General features: G+C 54.2%; 1 long non-coding RNA gene across 1 annotated transcript; it reads right to left on the reverse strand.

The window, feature by feature from the left end:
• Positions 1 to 4309: 4309 nt before the first annotated feature.
• LOC120230234 lies at positions 4310 to 18319 on the reverse strand. The gene is made up of 3 exons (XR_005527950.1): positions 18268 to 18319; positions 8094 to 8225; positions 4310 to 4535 (listed from the first exon to the last, which is right to left on the reverse strand). It is a non-coding gene; the product is annotated as an uncharacterized LOC120230234 (long non-coding RNA).
• Positions 18320 to 18837: the final 518 nt, after the last annotated feature.

The following is an 18837-nucleotide window of genomic DNA, read 5'->3' on the forward strand; positions in this document are numbered from 1 at the left end:
GAAGGGGAAGGATTGAGCAGGCAGCTCAGGATGCCCCAAAGGCTCTTCCTGGGAACGCAAGAAAGAGGTCCTCAGTGAACCAGCTGAAGCCCAGGCTTTGCGAACCCCACTCCTCACCGGCAGCCTGATGCCCCACTTGGCCCTGGTGCCTGAGCAGAAGGACCCACAATGACTAGCACCTCTCGTGCCCCCTCCCAGCTCTCCCCAACGCTCCCCTCCTTCTCTCCTCTTCCCCTCCTTGAAATGATTTTGGGAGGCAGCTGGCGGCAGGGGAGTACAGCTGCCGCTAAGTTATCCAAACGATTTATCTTAAGATTCATGCAGAATTCATTGTGTGGGGACCAGGGTGGGTTGCATTTTAATATTCATGCAGATTTGGAAGAAATGTTAATCACGGGGTTGGGTAATTTGCACTTTCTGCTTAATTCTCCTCCCGCCAGGCGCTAGCCAGCCCCATAGTCCTCTCCTCCCCTCCAGTCCCCTGGGCTCCCTCCAGCCCAGCAGCAGCTGGGGTAGGGCTCGGAGGTGGGGTGGGGGCTGACCACTGTCTCCCCCGTCGAGGCAGCCCCACAGCGCCTTGGAGCGGCGGGCGGAGGCTGGGTGGGCAACGCTGGGCTTGAAGAGCTGCAGAAGTTTCTGGGCCATCTCGACGGGAAATAGATAACCTGCTAGAGCCGCCAGATCTGTGCAAATTAGCATTGATTATTCTCAGATTAACAGCTTGGGCATTTCAAACCCAAAACAAGGCCTCAGCTCCACTCTGATCTCCTCCCTCCCTCCCGCTCTCCCGCTCCCCTTGGCTTCCCCTGCTCCCAGTGTCTGCCCTCTGTACCCAGCACAGGGGGGAGGCAGCCTTCCAGAGAAGGGGCCCCTGGGGTCTCCCCCACACCCAGATCTCATGATGGTTCTCTCGCCCCTCACTTTCCTCTGATCGTGGAGAAGAGATATTTCCAGCAGGTGTCTATGGCTCTGACCACCCCTCTGAGCCTGAGCCACGGGGAGAGTGGGCTTTAGGATTTAAGGCCAAGCACGTCTCTCACACCCTCCCGGATGAAGTGGAGATGGCTTTAGAGGATCCCAGGGGTGATATCAGGGAATCAGGGGGTCTAAGGAGCCCCAGAAGAACCCCTAGAAAAGTCCTAGCAGAGGGTCCAGGGTTCATCAGGGGCTGCTATCTAGACTCCTCCTCTCCCTCTTGCGGGTGGGAAAAATAATGTCCAGAGAGGAGCAGCAACGAGCCCAAGTTCATACAGCGTGCTGTTGACAGAAGGAGAGTTTGAGTCTTTGAGTCCAAGTCTGCCTGAGGCCCAACCGCATGGCAGCAGCGTCAGGCTCCAAGCAGGAAGCAGACACCACCCCAAGGGTCTAAAGGGGGAGCCACGTCCACAGAGACTTGGTCACATGGGTGAAGGACGAACTGAGAAACCAGGCACAGGGGGTGGTGAGGCGACTCAGGACTAGCACAGCACGAAGCTGCTGCCATCCCGGGCGGGAGCCACAGGAGGAGCGGGGCCCCTCGCGGGCTGGTGGGCCTGTCTCACGGAGCAGGGCTACAGAGGAGGAGAGGAGGCACCCCGCACCTCCTCCTTCCTGCCCTCCTCTCTCCCCACCAGGGCCTCACCACTGCCTTGTTCTGTTCAGGCTGCTCTCACAAAAGTGCCAGAGATGGGGGCTTAAACCACAGACATAGAGTCTTCGCGGTCCTAGAGGCCAGAGGCCAAGGTCAAGGTGCTGGCAGTGTCTGGTGGAGGCCCACATCCTGGTTCATAGACGGCTGTCTCCTCTCTGCCCTCACATGGTGGGACAAACGAGGCTTTTTCTAGGGTCTCTTTGCAAAGATACAAACCCCATTCAGGAAGGCTCCACGCCCGTGGCCTGATCACCTCCCGAAGGCCCCACTTTTTTTTTTTTTTTTTTTTTAAATATTTTTATTTATTTCTAGGAGAGAGAGAGAGACAGCGTGAGCAGGGGAGGGTCAGAGAGAGAGGGAGTGACAGACTCTGAAACAGGCGCCAGGCTCTGAGCTGGCAGTCAGCACAGAGCCNCTGAAACAGGCTCCAGGCTCTGAGCTGGCAGTCAGCACAGAGCCCGACGCAGGGCTCGAACCCACGAACCGCGAGATCACGACCCAAGCGAAAGTCGGACGCTCAACCGACTAAGCCACCCAGGCGCCCCCCGAAGGCCCCACTTTCTAACACCACCACACTGGGGGGTGGATTTCAACACACGGATATGGGGAGACAGGAGCATTCAGCCTGTAGCGTGGCTGGAATCAGCCAGGAGCCATGATCGGTCCCCTGTGCCTCTGAGCAGAACAGGAGAAGCATGAGAAGTGGACACGGGAGCAAACAGGCAAATGACCAGCACAGGACCTTTCACCCCAGCCACTGTCCCCCCGTCCCTCAGGCCTCAGTGGGGGCCAGCAGGACACCGGAGAGGAAGGTGCAGGGGGGACATCAGGAGACTGTCCCGGGCACCAGAGACAGTGAAGGCGGCAGAGCTGCGTTTAACAGAAGGAAGACCCAGCAGCCGCTGTCACCTGTCACTGCCTCTCAGCTTCTCCCACCATCACACAGCTGCCTCGGTCTGGGCCCAGAATAATGATCAAGGAGCTGCAGACAGCAGAGGACGGAGGCCCAGAGACACACGCAGTGGCCCTGAAGACCTCCCTCTCGCCCTACCTCTCCCTTGTCTGTTAAGACTGAGGAGAGTCCCAAACCCCTGACACCCACTACCTTCACAACACACACACACACACACACATACCAGGGTATCCTGGAATTAAGATGCCCAAGTGCCAAGGTGCCCCAGAATACCCACTAAGCCACAGAGTGAATGAGATGCCCATTGAGGGAGCATCTCAGAGCCACCCCAGTATCCTCAGAGGATGCCGCAGAGCCCCAAACACAGACCTTTCCAGACGGAGTCCCTTGAAAGCAAGGTGTGAGGCGGGGATGACATACAAGGCGTGATACTCCCTAAATCATCTGCAACAGATGTCCCAAGTGATGCTTCCACACAGTGCCTGGAACACGGTAGGCATTTAGGAAAATATTTGTGTCTGCCCAACAAGCTATTTCATCATGGGGCTCTTGAGCGGGGTCATCATGCACTACATGTGACTCTGGGGGGGCTTCAAACATGGGAGCCTGGGTGATCTCTTGGCCGGGCTGCAGATGCCGTCATGCGACACCACACATGTGATCATGCGGTTGAACTGTCATAACACTGCATTCTCCAGGTCAGAGTGATTGGTTTGGAGATGGTCACGTGATGCCAGCCAGCCCAGCAGAGTCTTGCTTGAGACAAGCCTATTGATTCTGTTAGAGCAGATCTAGTCAAGCATCTCCCTCGCCACACAAAGTCCTCTGCCTGGGGCCAGAGGAGGAGGAAGCCTCGGAGGGCCGGCCTGGGAGACAGCATGCTTCTGGGATGAGGAAGGACCCACAAAGTGGGGTGCTGTATTTGAGGGTGGCTCTCACACTGGTCATTCAGGACAGCTTCCTGCAAAGCAGACCTCACTATCCCCATACCATCCCCTGGAGGCCAGGACACAGCCCTAACACTCAGTTCAAGACCCCAAGGCTCTCATGCCATGGCCACCCTCTTTGAGAATATACAAGCAGGGAGGGGCCAGGCATGCGCCCCAGGATTATCATGTGCAGGGAAGAGAAGCCTAGCCATCAAGGGCAGCAGGTCCAGGCTAGGGGGCATCTCTGGAGTGTTCTCTAAGTAGCCCAAGTTATAGACAAGGAAACTAAGGCCCAGCAGAAGAATTGAGTCAAGTAAGCCTCCGAGGGAATCAGCAATGGAGCCCAGCTGGTGTGGCTCCTAAGCCGGGATCTCTCGTCTCCATTCCCCCTCCTCCCTGGGCCATCTTGGATGGTGCTCTCAGATTCTTGGCATGGTCTGGCTCACCAGTCGCTGCAGAGCAAGGGAGTGGGTGTCAGGATCCAGTGGCTTCTCCACACACCCCACTGCCGCCCTTTTACCTGGGGCTGTGAGTTTCTGGGCCCATGGTAATCTAACCCCTAAGCTTCTGAAGGCCATGAAACTACTAAATCTCCATGCCTAAGAGTGCAGACTAACGGAGATTTGGGTTGAGGGGGGAGGAAGGGAACAGAAGAGCTAAGGCAGGTTCAAGGGGGATTGGCCAGGGAGACAGACAGCACTGTGTGTCAAAGCCGGCTTCGGGCTCAGACATAAACCCCTTCCTCTCCTCAGAGGGAAGATATACAAGCTGCCTTCAACCAAGGCTTTAAATGGAACGTGTCCAGGCTTTTCAATGTTCTCTTCCCAGATGGCCGCTCGATTCCATCTTCTCTGAGCTGGCAGCAAAGAGGCGTCTCTAAGCTTGCCTGGAAATGGAGAGTCTGGCCCTCTCAACTGCTGTGAGAGACCGTGCAGTTTGGCGGACAGAAGGGAGAGGCCAGCTCAGGCTCTGGGGTCAGACTGCCTGAAATCGTGGCTCTGCCGCGTGCTGGCTGGATGAGCCTCAGTAAATCATTGACGTCTCTGAGCGCCAATGTCTTCACCTGTAAAATGGCAAAATAACATTACCTTCTGCATTAGTTTTCTGCTGCTACTGAAACAACTTATCACAAATGTAGTGGCTTAGGAGCGCCAGGGTGGCTCAGTCCCTAAAGCGTCTCTTGATCCCAGCTCAGGTCTTGATCTCACGGTCATGAGTTGAAGCCTCGCTTGGGCTCCACTCTGAGCCCAAACAATGTAATGGCTTAACGCAGCACAAATTTATTGACTTACAGTTTCATGGGTTAGAAGTCCAACGTGGATCTCACTGGGCTAAAATCAAGATGTCAGCAGGGCTGTGCTCCTCCCAGAGGCTCTAAGGAAGAAAGCTTTTCCTTGCTTTCTCCAGCCTCTAGAGGCCATGCCCATATCCTGGCTCATGGTCCCTTTCCTCCATCTTTAAAGCCAGTGACATAGACTAGCTTTGGTCATTCCTCTGCCATCACAGCTCCTTCAACCGCCCACCTCTTCCACTTTCAAGGACCCTTGTGATGACGCTGGGCCCACTCACGTCCTCATCTCAAGATCTTTAACTTAATCACATCTGCAAAGTCCTTTAAGCCATGGAGGGTGACACCTTCACAGGTTCCAGGGCCTGGAGTGTGGACATCCTCGGGGAATGGCCTCGTCAGGTGATATCTTAACAGCACAGCTCTGCCTGCCTGGTGACATGCGGGGCTCATCCTCGAGCTGGTGGTGCCCGGGCACATATGACAAGCTGCCCACCTGCTCTCTCTCTGCACAACGCCTGCCTCTGGCACCACACCCCAGATGCTGCTGTGTACTCTACTCCTGTTCTGACAGTTGCATCTTCTGGCCGTGATGCAGATGTTTGCACAGCTGTTCACACGCCATCATACATGCGTGCACATACATGATCTCCTGCTCAGCCTCAGTGACGTGCATGCATGCACACAGGTGCACGTACATACACTTGTGCCCCCGTACAGCCTCAGCCACACCTCACCAGACCCCGGCTCATCCACCCGTGAGCAGCTCTTCCTGTCCCGGAGTGGCCCCAGCTGCCTCCATGCCCCAGGGTGACAGTCAAGTGGTCGCGGGCCCCCCCACCCCCAGCCTACTCTCAACAGACACCCCTTCCAGTCCTGTCCTGGGAGTCACCACCTCCCCATTCCGGCTCCCAGCGCACAGGCTCCATTGATTGGTCTTGCAGCTCAGCAGCCGGAGATGTGCCCCAGCTGGAGGAAAACACTCGTAATTTATGGAGTGTCTGATTTTTAATCAGTTTTTTGTTCCTGTGCTGTAATTGTCCTAATTAGATATACATATTTTGATGAAGGTTTTTCCAAAATAAAAATTGTAATCGAATCTTGCTTGACATTCTTTACACCCACTCACTCTGATCCAAACTTCCACTGCAGTGGAATCTAGAAATTATGCACTTGGTTTAGGTATCTGCGCACGCCTCCTCTGGGCCACCGCAGGCTGGAAGGCAGGCTCTCTGGGCAGGGCCCTTTCCTGGGGCTGGGGAGGGCCCAGGAGCCTCAGGCTCCCGTGTGCCCCCTCTCTGCCCACACTGCTGCTCCCTGGGGCTGCTCATCCCCCTGAGAGTGAGGCCACCCCACAAGCCTCTAGGATAAAGGCAGACATCCCCCATCCCCCACTCTTGCGAATCATCACCCTTCCTGCCATTGATCATGTCTCTAGCATGTGCCAGGCACTGTGCTTTATGTATGTTACCCCTGATCCACATGACCACCCTCTGAGGGGACTGTACACCCTCTGAGGAAGAAATCGAGACTTAGAGAAGCTGAGGCACCTAGATGGCTCAGTGGCTTAAGCATCCGACTTCATCTCAGGTCATGATCTTGTGGTCTGTGGGTTCGGGTCCTACATCCGGCTCTGTGCTGACAGCTCAGAGCACGGAGCTTGCTTCAGATTCTGTCTCCCTCTCTCTCTGCCCTTCCCCTGCTCACACACTCTCTCTCTCTCTCTCTCAAAAATAAATAAACATATTTTTTTTACTTTTAAAAGACTTGAAGAAGGTAATTCGTTCTCTCAAGGTCACACGGCAATAAGTGGAAGTGTTGCTATCCCGAATTCTCAGTCTTAGCCAGATGGCTGAGAGGCCGCGGCCGCCTTCCCGGGAGCTGTCTGGGGGAGTGGCAGCTCCTCTGGGTGGGGGACCCACACAGCCCATCCCACTTGCGCACCAACCACACCTGCGCAGGATCGGTTCGTTATGCAAATGTCCTCCTGCCGGGGTCTGCAGTGCAGACCACGTGCGCGCTCTCTGGAGCCTGTCCCCAAAAGTCTCCCCAGGACCCGGAGCCCAGGACCAGCTGCCTTGCCGGGATGTTGGCTCTGAGACTGGCTGGGGGGCTCTGGACAGGGCTGGCTCCGAGGGTCCCCCACAGCACGACGACCAGGTAGGAAGAATCAAGCGAAAAACGGTCTGTGCTGGTTCTTCAGCTGTTACCACTCAACTCCAAACCCCAGAGTGACCCTAGGTTGTGAGGTGCTCGGCTGGAACTCCAAGAACCCGGTTTCTGCCTGGCCGGCTGCACCCAGTTAGCTCCTGCCAGCAGGGGGCGCGCGAGAGACCGCCACGCCGGTAGGAGGAAACCGGAACCCGCTCTAGTTTTTCCTCTTAGCTGCGTGCTCCTCTCAAGGTCACCCTGGCAGGGGCGACAGCCCCGTTCAGTGGTGGGTTCCAGTCTCTCCTTCTCTGCACTACGGGAGCCAGCCTCTGGTCTTGTGCCCTCTCTGGGCGGGACCCAGCACTGACTAGCCAGCGCTTGCCTCCCGCTCCGGGCAAGCTCCAAGCTCCAACCTCCTAAATTCTAACATTTATTTATTTTTGAGACAGAGACCGAGCGTGAGTGGGGGAGGGGCAGAGAGAGAGGAGACACGGAATCCAAAGCAGGCTCCAGGCTCCGAGCTGTCAGCACAGAGCCCAACAAGGGCCGCAAACCATGGAACTGTAAGATCATGACCTGAGTCGCTTAACCCACTGAGCCACCCAGGCGCCGCCCCCCCCCCCCACAAGCTCCTAAATTCTAATGACCCCAGTCTCTTGCCTTTTCCCCCAGCACTCGGGTGACGGCTGCTCCCTGTAGCTGCCCTTCCGCGGTGTCCCAGAACCTTTGCATTCTCCAATACTCACTTAACCAGGTCCTTCGAGTAAAATCTCTCCGCTAAAATGATGGATGTGGTTTCCGATTTTTGACAACACCACAGCCCACATGGTGTCCAACTTTAAACTGGGAAGGGTGCTCTGAGAGGTGTGGCAGCCACACCCGCGCTGGGGACTGGTAGCCTGGGGACCCACCGAGCCTGGTGAGAAAGCCCAGCACAGAGATATGCGCCCCCTCCCCCATCGGCCTTTGCGCCTGGCCGGAGGAAAGGAGCAGCAAATGAATGAATCGGCAGACTAACCAATGTAGGAAAGGAGAGTGGTCAGCTACAGAGCAGTCCATTCTAGAGCCAGCCACAGCCACCCAGTTCTTATGAACCTGAGCACTATAATCAGAGTAATTAATGTTACCAGTTGGCCTGCAAACTTAGTGGCTTAACACAGTGAAGGCTTATTTTACACTCACACGAAGTTGAATGTGGACATTGCTGGTCAACTGGCACTTTTGAGAGATTCTCCTCCAGATGGCGACTTGGGGACCTCAGTTCCTTGAGGCTCAGCTGTCCCTAGGACATCCTGGAGTTCTCTGTTGGAGTGTCTACATCCAGCAGGCAGAAGAAACAAGAAAGCAAGCAAACAAATCTTAACACACAATGTTTAACCGGCCACCGCAGCCTGGAAGCGACAGGCAACACTTGCATTCATATTCCAAACCCAGCCATGTGGTCCTTACGTTGATGCAGAAGGGGCTGGGAGAGGTGGTCCTGGCCCGACAGCTGATTCCCAGCAAGGGTTCTACACCAGGGTGGTACACGTTTTTATGGGTCAACTAGCCGTTTCTGCAGCCACCCTGAGGCACCCTGTTGAGTTTATGTTACGATAGCAGAAAGACGCTAGACACAAGCCCTGCTTCAGAGGGACGCAAACTAGAGAAAGTAAACAGACATAAAGAGAGGAAACATAAGGCACGCAACCTATTCAATAGATAAGCCGCAAACAACCTCCAAATACCAAAGGGCATGAGAAGAAATGGAGAAGCTGCATGTCAATGTCCCAGGCTTCAGTCTGGTTGAGGAAGGTTCTGGCCAGTGAAACAAGGAGACACCAGTCTGAGACTGAGGGGGCCCACAAACGTCTTCAGGACCAATCAAGGTTCGTGAATGACCAGACTAAAGTTTGTAACCACAAATATTAATCCAGTTTGTAAACTCTAACATTTCTTCCTATTTTCATCTCAGTAGACAATCATAACAAGGTCCTTAAAAGATCTCGCTATTTCTAGAATTTTGGATGGTGATCCTTTTCCCAAGAAAGCCCTAGGCAACCCTCATGCAAGATGGTGGTGGTGGACACGTGGCCAGTATTCCTCTCCGAGAACTCACTCTCCCTCATCTAGTGTCCTGAGCCTTCTCTGGCGTAGGGCAGGGACAGGTCTGTGATCCGATCGTCATAGCCCATCTCTGTGCAGTGATAGCTTAATGGTGATTCAAATCAGACCAATAAAAATCCTTCCCTAGGGGCACCTGGGTGGCTCAGTCAGTTAAGCGTCCAACTTAAGCTCAGGTCGTGATCTCACAGCTCATGGGTTCAAGCCGCAAGTCAGGCTCTGTGTTGACAGCTCAGAGCCTGGAGCCTCCTTCACATTCTGTGTCTCCCTCTCTCTCTGCCCTTCGCCCATTTTCTCTCTCTCTCTCTCTCTCTGTCAAAAATATATAAACATTTAAACAAATCCTTCCCTAGATTTAATTTAAAGATACTGATGGGGGTGGGGGGGGCATGGAATACCTTTCCCACTGAGATTGAGGAGCTGGGAGAATATGAATTTGGACATGTGTGGCCATGTTCATCACCACACAGAAAGATCCTTCTTGAGAAGGAAGCCAAGCAGGAGATGAGAGGCAGCAGGATCAAGAGTTTTTAGTCCTTATTCCTAAAGGCCAGGCTTCTGCTGTCCCAGAATCCCTTGCAGCTCCTGGACCAATGCATCCCCTGTGCGCAAAGGCTGGTTACACTGAATTTCTGTCTCTTGCAAACAGATGAGTCCTGAAGAATACACGGGCTGCCCAGCATCACACCCTGCCCATCTCACCTACACACTTCTATTCTCCCACTGAAAAATGGCTTGTCAACAGAATTGGCTATGCAGATCTTCTTCAAAGTTATTTCTGGGCCTAATCCCAGACTTACTGATCCAGAACCTCAGGGGATGAGCCCAGGAATCCGCTGGTGGTTCTGACGCACACACAGTGCCAACTTTGCAGTGTGAGATCACCATGTCCCCTTGGCTGCTTACCGGGGTCAAGCCCCTCCAGAGAATTTTGTTCTGACTGGGTATGAGACTCCAGCAGGGGCATTGGAGGGCATGAAAACCAGGTCAGTGAGGGCTCTCAAGCTGTCCCACCTCTCATGCGCTTCTCAGACATCAGGGTGTTCGACCAGAGAAAGAAAGAATCCACGAGGGACGTGCTAACTGTCTTCAGCCGTGTGAAAGCTGTCATGTGGAAGAAAAACAGACTGACTTTGCAGTGTTCCAGAGGGCAGGCCCTCAACCAAGGGCATCTTGGTGCCAGATTTCAGCTAAACAAAGGGAAGAACTTTCCAGCAATTAGAGCTGCCCCATAGTGGAAGGGCTGCCCCAGAAGGTAGTGAGCTGCCCATCTCAGCAGCATGCATGCATCAGTAATTCACCATATGTCAGTTGCTGTGGCCAAGCTTGTTACATTGGGCAGAAGGTTGGATGGGCTGCCCTCTCCTTGGCAAGACTGTATCATTCAAGAACGTGGTCTGGGGACTAAAAAGGCCACACGTACAGGGAGGGGCTGAGTGGCCAGAAGTGGGGAGATGAGCACACAGTCGCTGGAAAGACGCATGTGAGAAACAGAACTCGTGACGGACCAGAGAAGGACTGCCTGGCTATCCATTCGTTACCGCATGGGCTGATTTGACATCACCAGAGTTACGGAGTTTTCTACGTAGGTACCTTGGTTTTATTTTACTATATTGCATGACTATGAATCACTTTCATAAAGGGGAGCTGAATGCCAGATATTTCCGTTTTGAGAAAGTAATACAAATAGTAAACTGGCTGACACCTACCAGGTATAAATGTAGGGGATGAAAGGAGGCAGGTGGCATGCACGAGGGGGACTTTCACACAAGGAGAAGCTAAGTACAGATGTCTAGAAGGGCACTCTCCCCGTCTCTCTCTCCGTCCTGCTCCCTTGATCCTAAGGGTCAGAGTGACCAAGATAACTTGAGTCATGTCCTCCCCTGGGCTTCACAACCTTTGTCATGCCTAGGCATCTAGAAACTTCTCTACATGTGCTACTGTATTTCTGCAGCAGGGGGGAAGGCAGGGGCCATGTATCATATCAGTAGCCTAGGGAAGGGGGGAGGAAAAGAGATGCTTGACAAACAAACCTTTGGCTCTAATCAGAAGGAGGAGCGAGGGGAAAGTACCAGGAATGTGTGAGCCAGCCCCTGCTCCCGAAGAGAATGGGGACACGTGGATGGGCTGGGATATGGCCTGCGGAGACCAATAGATCACTCACAACTCTTTAATCTGCAAGTGGCAGAAACTGAACTTGACTAGCTCCAGCTCCAGCAAAAGGGGAGTTTACCGGCTCTTGTCGCTGGGCGGGTTCTGGGAAAGCTCCGGAATAAAAAGAGAGACCATAGGAACCAAGACTTCGGGACTGATCTGCTCACCCTGTCCCTGCGCCTACATGTTCATCCCCACCCTGCCCTGTCTCCTCTCTCACTCACCCACCCCCGCCGATCTCCATGGTCACGGACACGCAGTATCTCACGCAGTGGGGAGGATGGCCACCGGATGCCCCACGTTCGAAACTTCCCACTATAGCATCTGAGCAAGAACCTTCCCTTCACTCAGGACCAGCAGGGAGGCCCTACTGTATGGACCCTTTGGCAGAGGGGACGGCGTCCTGTGATTGGTCAGCAGGGGGTCACACGCCTATCCCCAGGGTCTCGGGGAGAGCGAACTTCATTAACAGTGACCCGTGTCAGGGTCTGGGCCTGGGCCCACCTCTGGAGGGTTGGGGAAGGTGTTAAGGATCAGGGATTTGGAGGCTGGTAGAGGGAGGAGCTTGGCGCAAAGAGGAGGAGAACCCCCAAGTGAGCTGACGGTCAGGGTGCCCTTCCCGCCAGAGAGGCCTCGCTGATGCACAGGACAGGGAGTCAGCCTTAAACATGTGGAAGGGGGGGCGCCTGGGTGGCTTAGTCGGTTAAGCGTCCAACTTTCGCTTAGGTCATGATCTCGCGGTTCGTGGGTTCGAGCCCCGCGTCGGGCTCTGTGCTGACTGCCAGCTCAGAGCCTGGAGCCTGTTTCAGAGTCTGTGTCTCCCTCTCTCTCTGACCCTCCCCTGCTCACGCTGTCTCTCTCTCTCTTTCCTAGAAATAAATAAAAAATTTTAAAAAATAATAATAAAAAATAAACATGTGGAAGGGCAGCACGCAGCTGGTGGCAGCTGGCGGCTGGCCCTGGCCCTCAGGGGTGGAGCTCAGAGGGACCCTTGGCGCTGGAGGGGGAGGTCTCTAGACCCACCCTCTACCCACGCAGACACACACAGCTACATACACTTACACGTGCTGTTATTTATTTATTCATTCATTCATTCATTTACTCATTTCCTTGTCTTTTTTTTTTTTTTTTTTTGAGAGAGAGAAAGTGCAAGTGAGCAAGGGGCAGAGAGAGAATCCCACGAGGTGCAGAGAGAGAGTGCGGAGCCCAGAGCAGGGCTCAGGCTCACCACATGATGGCCTCGAGCTCACGAACCGTTACACATGCTCTGACTCACAGAGACACACTTACACCCTCACATACACAGCCAGCATCGCTTATCCACACTCATACCTTCTGTCCATGGTCCCTTCGAGGGGACTCCTAGTCACCGCACTGTCTCCAGCACCCGCCTTTCTGGGAATACCCCAAGTTCCACAGTGGGAGCGGTGGGGGGGGGAGGGGAGGAGCCGCCTGGATGGAGATTCCTCCTGGGAAGGGTCTCCGTTCCCCTGCAGACTGGATCATCTTATCCCAACCCTCCCCTACATCCACGCTCCAGGGGAAATTTCTGTTTGCAGGGAAGGAAAGAACAGAGAAACAGACGCTCTTCCTTAAACTGCACCAGCAGTCAGGAGCAGCATCCTGTGATGAGAAAGAACAGGCGAGTGGGGCGCCTGGGTGGCTCAGTTGGTTGAACATCCATCTTCGGCTCAGGTCATGATCTCACGGTTCGTGGGTTTGAACCGCGCTGGGCTCTGTGCTGACAGCTCAGAGCCTGGAGCCTGCTTCAGAGTCTGTGTCTCCCTCTCTCTCCATCCCTCCCCTGCTTGCTCACTCGCTCGCTCTCTCTCTCAAAGATAAACATTTAAAAAAAATTTTTTTTTAAAGAAAGAACAGACAAGTGTCCGGTCACACTGGCTACTTTCAAATCCCAAGACTGCCCCGTGAGGCTGCCTCCTCGCATGGCAGGGGCCCTCCCCGACTGAGGCTCAGGCACGTCCCCCCCTTCCCCTCTTCCCCCTGCTGAGCTCCTCACCCTCCCAACCCCCCTCACCAGCCCCCCTCCCCCCTGCTGCACATTTTCATCTGGCCCGTGTTCCCTGGCCTGGTTTTATGTCACTGCCTGCACAGCTAGACCCAGGTCCTCCAGGGGACAGGCTCTGTGCGATGCGCGTTACAGCCCTGGACCGACTTCGTGGCAGCAAACTAACGGTTCAGGACACGTTCGGATCGCACTGTAGAGGCCAATTATGGGAACTATTCCCTCGTCTCCCCCACCCCGGGAACATGTCAGCTCTTGGTTTCCATCCAAAACATCCACTCCTCCCAGAGGCCACCTTTTTTCTGTTAGTTGATATTTATGGGTAATAAGCCAAGCACATCAAAACCCGAGGTGAAATGCCTCTTAAAATAAATACTCTCTCCAACAAGTCAATCCATCCAGGCAGCCTGGGCTCTGCTGGCGGCAAGTGCAGGCAGGGCTGTGGGAGGGGGAGGAAGGGGTGCCCACAGCTCCCTGGGACGTTGAGGGATGGGCGCAGGGGTGGGGGTGCCGTCATGAAAAGTGGAAATGGAGCGCATCACTTTTCGGCCTCCAACTGCAGCCAGGGATGAAGCAGGTCATTTGAAAGACTGGCTCTGGAGCGGCAGAGATGACGGAGCAGTGCAGCTGCTTCTCCATCCAAGTGGGGAGGGGGACGAGTCAAGGTCACTGGGAAGCAGCAAAGCCTCCTGCCAGGATGGTGCTGGGAAAAAAGAGGAGGCACCTTGCTGGACTACACGGGGCCCCCAGAACACGGATGGGCTGACGGGTTGAGCCAGGGCTCAGCAGGTCAATGGGTCCAGCCCCCTGCCTCTTAGGGGACCGCCTCACTAAACCCATCCTCTGTCTCTCTCTGGGGGACACTCCACACAGCTTCTGCTTCCCATCCTTGGACTGTCTGCTACCTGGACACACACTCCATTGGCTGCCTCCTTTCTGGGTGGGGACATCTGGGGGCCGAGGTCTGGGTTTTCATCTCTTTTCTGAAGACGAGATTCTTGCCTGAGCTAGTAGCGGGGAGTGGGGAAGGTCTCTGTCTCAGTCACAGGCTGCCCTGAAGGTCCCCTCTGCTTCTCCAGGCCACCAAAGGCAGGAAGTTCCTCAGTTTCCTTTACTCTAGCCAGGGTGCATTGAGGCATCTGTGGAAGCAGCTCCAGTGTGTTGAGCTGGTAAGCCCTCCTCGGCCCCCAAGCTCTGTGCTACCAGGGCGACCTGGAAGCCACTTCTCTCTTCCCCCAGAGAATGGACTCACTCACACAGGAAAGGACTAGCCAGGTCCCAGCCCGCTTGGGAACGGGTGTTCAGTGAGAAGTGCAGTGTTCATGAATGAGTGAATAAATGCACAGTCCTTAAGGAGAACCCTCCTTTTGTTCATCTTTTGTATTTTCTTCTTTCTCTCCCCACCTAAAGGTTAGATCTCCTCTCTGCCCCCTTGCCCAGGTGCCACATTCTACCTGTCAATTAAGCTCTCCTCTCGGCACCAGGCCCTACTGCTCTGGACAGCACTCTCTAGAACTCCATCTTCTTTTCCTCAAATCCAATCTTGGGGAGTAGCTGAGATGGGCACTGGTAGCGATACCTGCCAATCATCCTCTATCCCACCTGGAACTGTCCATCAGCACCCCAAGATGAACAGAAGAGAAATTCTTCTGGTCTGCCTTGCAATCCCTCACAGTCATCTGTAGGGGGCCCCAGTGCTGCCCTCTGACTAGGACCCCAGACCCCTGCACTGAGGGTCCACCATGTTGGCCAAAGCTAAGACCTGGCTGAAGTAGAATATGTGATAGAAGAGGAAAGACCCCTCCCCAGATTGTCACACCCATCCCCAGCCCCAGCCCCAGGTACAGTGTTGAAGCTGGAGAATGTTGCTCCGGGCCCTTGTCAGCCAAACCCCTCTTGCAGAAGAGGCAAGAGGAAGACAAGAAGAAGGGGCCATCTTCTGCTCAAACCCCCATACTGAATTTGGGGCCCCAGAACTGCCTCTTGGGCAGTGCCCCATTCTCCAGACTTCTCTCCCTGCCCCCGCCCTCCCTCCGACTTGGAACCCTCTTCTCGGTCAGCTCTGGAAAGGAGCAGATGAGTAATTTCCGCTTATTCAACAATAATCTGATACTTGCCCCCCAAGAGATGCGGGCGGATGCTTTCAACCCTGGAGAGGCCAACGGCTTTCATCATCAAGCCAAGCCTGGCCGGTCCTGGCTGCCAGAGCACTGTAGAGAACAGTCTTCTGAGTCCCTTCTGGGCTCAATGGGAAAGAGTGCTCTGATTGATTAGTGATGTCTGCCACAGACCTGGCAGGAGAAAGTGATAGTGGGTTGGCTCCGTATTTGAGACTCCACATTTAATTCAAAAGAACTTCAGTGGAATTTCAGAAGGAATGGAAGGTGACCCCTTGTGGGTGCTGTTCTAATCACACTCGTGGGGTAAACAGAGCCTGGTTCTGACAATTCTGGATGCTTCTGCCGCTTCTTCTACTCTCCACCCAGTTGGTTAAAATGAAATGAGAGAAAAGGAGGCACTACGGTAACACAGAGAAGCACACTGGATAGATGGACGACCCTGGGCCGGACAAGTGGGCATGGATGAGTGGCCATGAAGAAGAGAAGAATGGCTGTTCTGGTCTCCTTCAAGGTGAGCCTGGAACAGTGATTCTCAGATGTGGCCGTGCATGAAATCAGTTGGGAGGCCTGAGCCCCACCCGAAGAGATGCAGGCTTCATTGGTCTGGGGTGCAGCCTGGGCTTAGGGATGTTTTGAAAGCTCCCCTGGAGATTCTAGTACACAGTCAAGGTCAAGGCCACTGGGCTGAAAGGAATCTTGAGTAATCACCTAGGACGTGCTTCTCAAACTGCAATACACACTCAGATCACCTGGGATTTGTTAAAATGCAAGCTTTGATTACACCTGGGATGGGACCCATGGGTCTACGTCTCTAAGAAGCTCTCAAGTGACACTGAAACTGCTGTGCCCAGGACGTCACTTTGAGTAGCAAGGATTTAGGCTAACAGTTCTCAAAGTTTGGTTCCTGGGACCACAGCATCAGTATCACCTGGAAAAATTTGTTAGAGACGTAGCTTCTGGGTCCTACCCACACCTACTGAGTCAGAAACTCCGGGAGTGGAGCCCGGGGGCACACTTGAGTATAGAAACCAGCGATCACTGATGGGGGACAGTCCCCTGGTCCACAGGATTCCGGCAGAAGAACCCCTGGGATGCAGTTCCCCTCCTGGCCCAGCCAGGTGAGTGGCCGGGGGTGAGAACAAGTGTGCAGGAATTAATGAGTCTATATGTCAATTTCTGGCATGGAATAAATGCACACAGTAAATGCACAAATGTCTAGTTTTCAGACCCCAAGGGAGAAGGGGGAAAAAATCCACCTGAAACACACCAGAAATGCAGAGATGAAATTCAATTCCAAACTAAAAGTACACATTATTTATCATTATCTGGAAGGAGATTGGGAGAAGGCCATTAGCAAGTATTTTCTGGCCGGTGCTGTTTTCAATAGCATGAGCAGTGAGCCAGAAGGGCTGTTGTCCTACATTTTCTCTTGCTGCATTTACGCAGCAACAGCTCCCGTGGACAGAAAGCCCCACACCACTTTCTTCCACCAGGAGTGATCTCCCATGACCTGGTGAGCAGTGAGACGGGCATCGGGGCTCAGAAGGTGCCAGCTCCGAAGGGGGAGGACCATCACATCTTCCCAACAGAATAAGTGAACACCGGCAGGGCACTGAAGACGACGCCCCCAGGAGCAGGGATCTGGGGTGGGTGCGGGATACACTCCTGGCATTTTTCCAGAGAAGCCCCGGCATCCTGAATGTACGCAGTCAACTCTAGGGGCTTGGGCTCAGCAGGGAGGGGAAGGGGCCTTGAGGGTAACTGGCCATGGCCGTCCCTGCCTGTCCCTTTCCTGGGCTGCAGGGAGGCTTTGCAGGAAAATGTGAACAAGTTACCCCTGAGACCCGTGTGGCCAAGCAGATCTGAATCTGAACTGACCTTGGAAAGCAGAGGAAGGGCTCAGAGGGGAAGCAGCCGGTTATATGTACAGAAGAATAAGTCTGAACTGTAAACAGGACAAAGCTGAGAGAGGAAAGGAAGGGAAGATGAGGGAGGTCAGGCAAGAAGGGCTGATTCTAGGGGTGCCTGGGTGGCCCAATCTGTTAAGCGTCTGACTCTTGATTTCGGCTCAGGTCGTGATCTCACAGTTTCTGAGTTCGAGCCCCTCATCGGGCTTTATGCGGACAGTGCAGAGCCTGCTTGCGGTTCTCTCTCTCTCCTTCTTTCTCTGCCTCTCCCTGCTTATGTGTGCACTCTCTCTCTCTCTCGAAATAAATAAATAAGATTAAAAGAAAAACAGAGGGGCTGATTCTACCCCCAAAGGATCCCAGCCAAAGGCACCATTAGAGGATAGTCCATCTGGGGAGAGAGAGGGTTTACATTTCCCTACAGATGCTAAGTGAGATGGCAGTGACTGACATCTCGGTCCCCAGGCCCCCCACGAGGAAGATTAGAAGTAATCAGGCATCCCAACCAGAGAATAAAGTAGAGGGTTTTCACTAGGAACTTTTGGTCAGACAATCATGGATTCAAATCAGACTCCCCCATTCATCAGCTGTGTGCTTTTGGACAAGTCAAATAACCTCTCTGTGCCTCATTTTCTTATCTGTAAAATGGGGAAAATAATTGCCTTTCACACGGGGTTTGTAAAGCACTTAGCGGGGTGCCTGGCACAAAGTGGGCACCTAATAATGGAGGCTGAACTGAGTGTATGCAACTCGCCCCCCTTCATCCCACAGCCGCTCCCGGTCAGCTGGAGTCTCCATGCTTCCTTTAGGAGGGGCTTCCTCCCTCCTTTCTGTGTCAGTGTGGAGGGGGTAAGGGAGAGAAAGGGAAGGGAAGGGGAGAACCGGGGTAGGAGGAAGGAGAAGGGACAGAGCAGAGAGAGCTGACCGCAGGCATAAGGCCCTGGAAAGGCCGGACACAGCCCCCCAGGGCCATGGCACCGGACGTGAGTCTCAGCCCACTGCTGGCCACCACCCTTCCTTCCCTCCCTCCTCGCAAAATTCAGGCTTACCCTGAATCCTGGGCCAGTGAGGATGTCCAGCTGGCTGGGCTAGTGGGGGGTGGAGGTGGGTTGTGGGGGGGAGGGGGGAGGTGCCTGAAGCAAGAGAGCACTGCATCTGCCGTGGGGAGCACTGAGGCCACAATAAGAATGAGAGAGGGTCCCTGCTCCTGAGTGCATCTTGTCGAGCTGCTGTAGATGTGCATGTCCCTCTTTAATCGGGACCAAGAACACCCCAGCTACTGGAGACACCCGGCTCCACGACACAGGCTATATTTCTCTTCCTCATGCTTTCCATGTATCTGAAAAGCCGGTGGCTCCTGGGTCCCCTGAGGCTTCCACCTTCATATTGCCTTGTTCGTCCATAAACTCCATTACATGAAATAGGCCGAGTGAGCCTCTGGGCCTTGAGAACCTGTCCTGGGCTGCAGGTCAGTCCCTTAAAACGCCATTATGAGGACAGAATGAAAACCAAGCAGCAAACACTGAAGAGCTGGAGGTGACCAGCAAACTCAAGCAAATGGACCATCTGGCAGACTGGCAAGATCAACGGGATTTGGGGGAGGTGGGCAGCCCCTCCCC

Source organism: Hyaena hyaena, unplaced genomic scaffold, assembly GCF_003009895.1.
Source record: "Hyaena hyaena isolate Hyena2069 unplaced genomic scaffold, ASM300989v1 scaffold_39, whole genome shotgun sequence".
NCBI classification, from domain to species: Eukaryota; Metazoa; Chordata; class Mammalia; order Carnivora; family Hyaenidae; genus Hyaena; species Hyaena hyaena.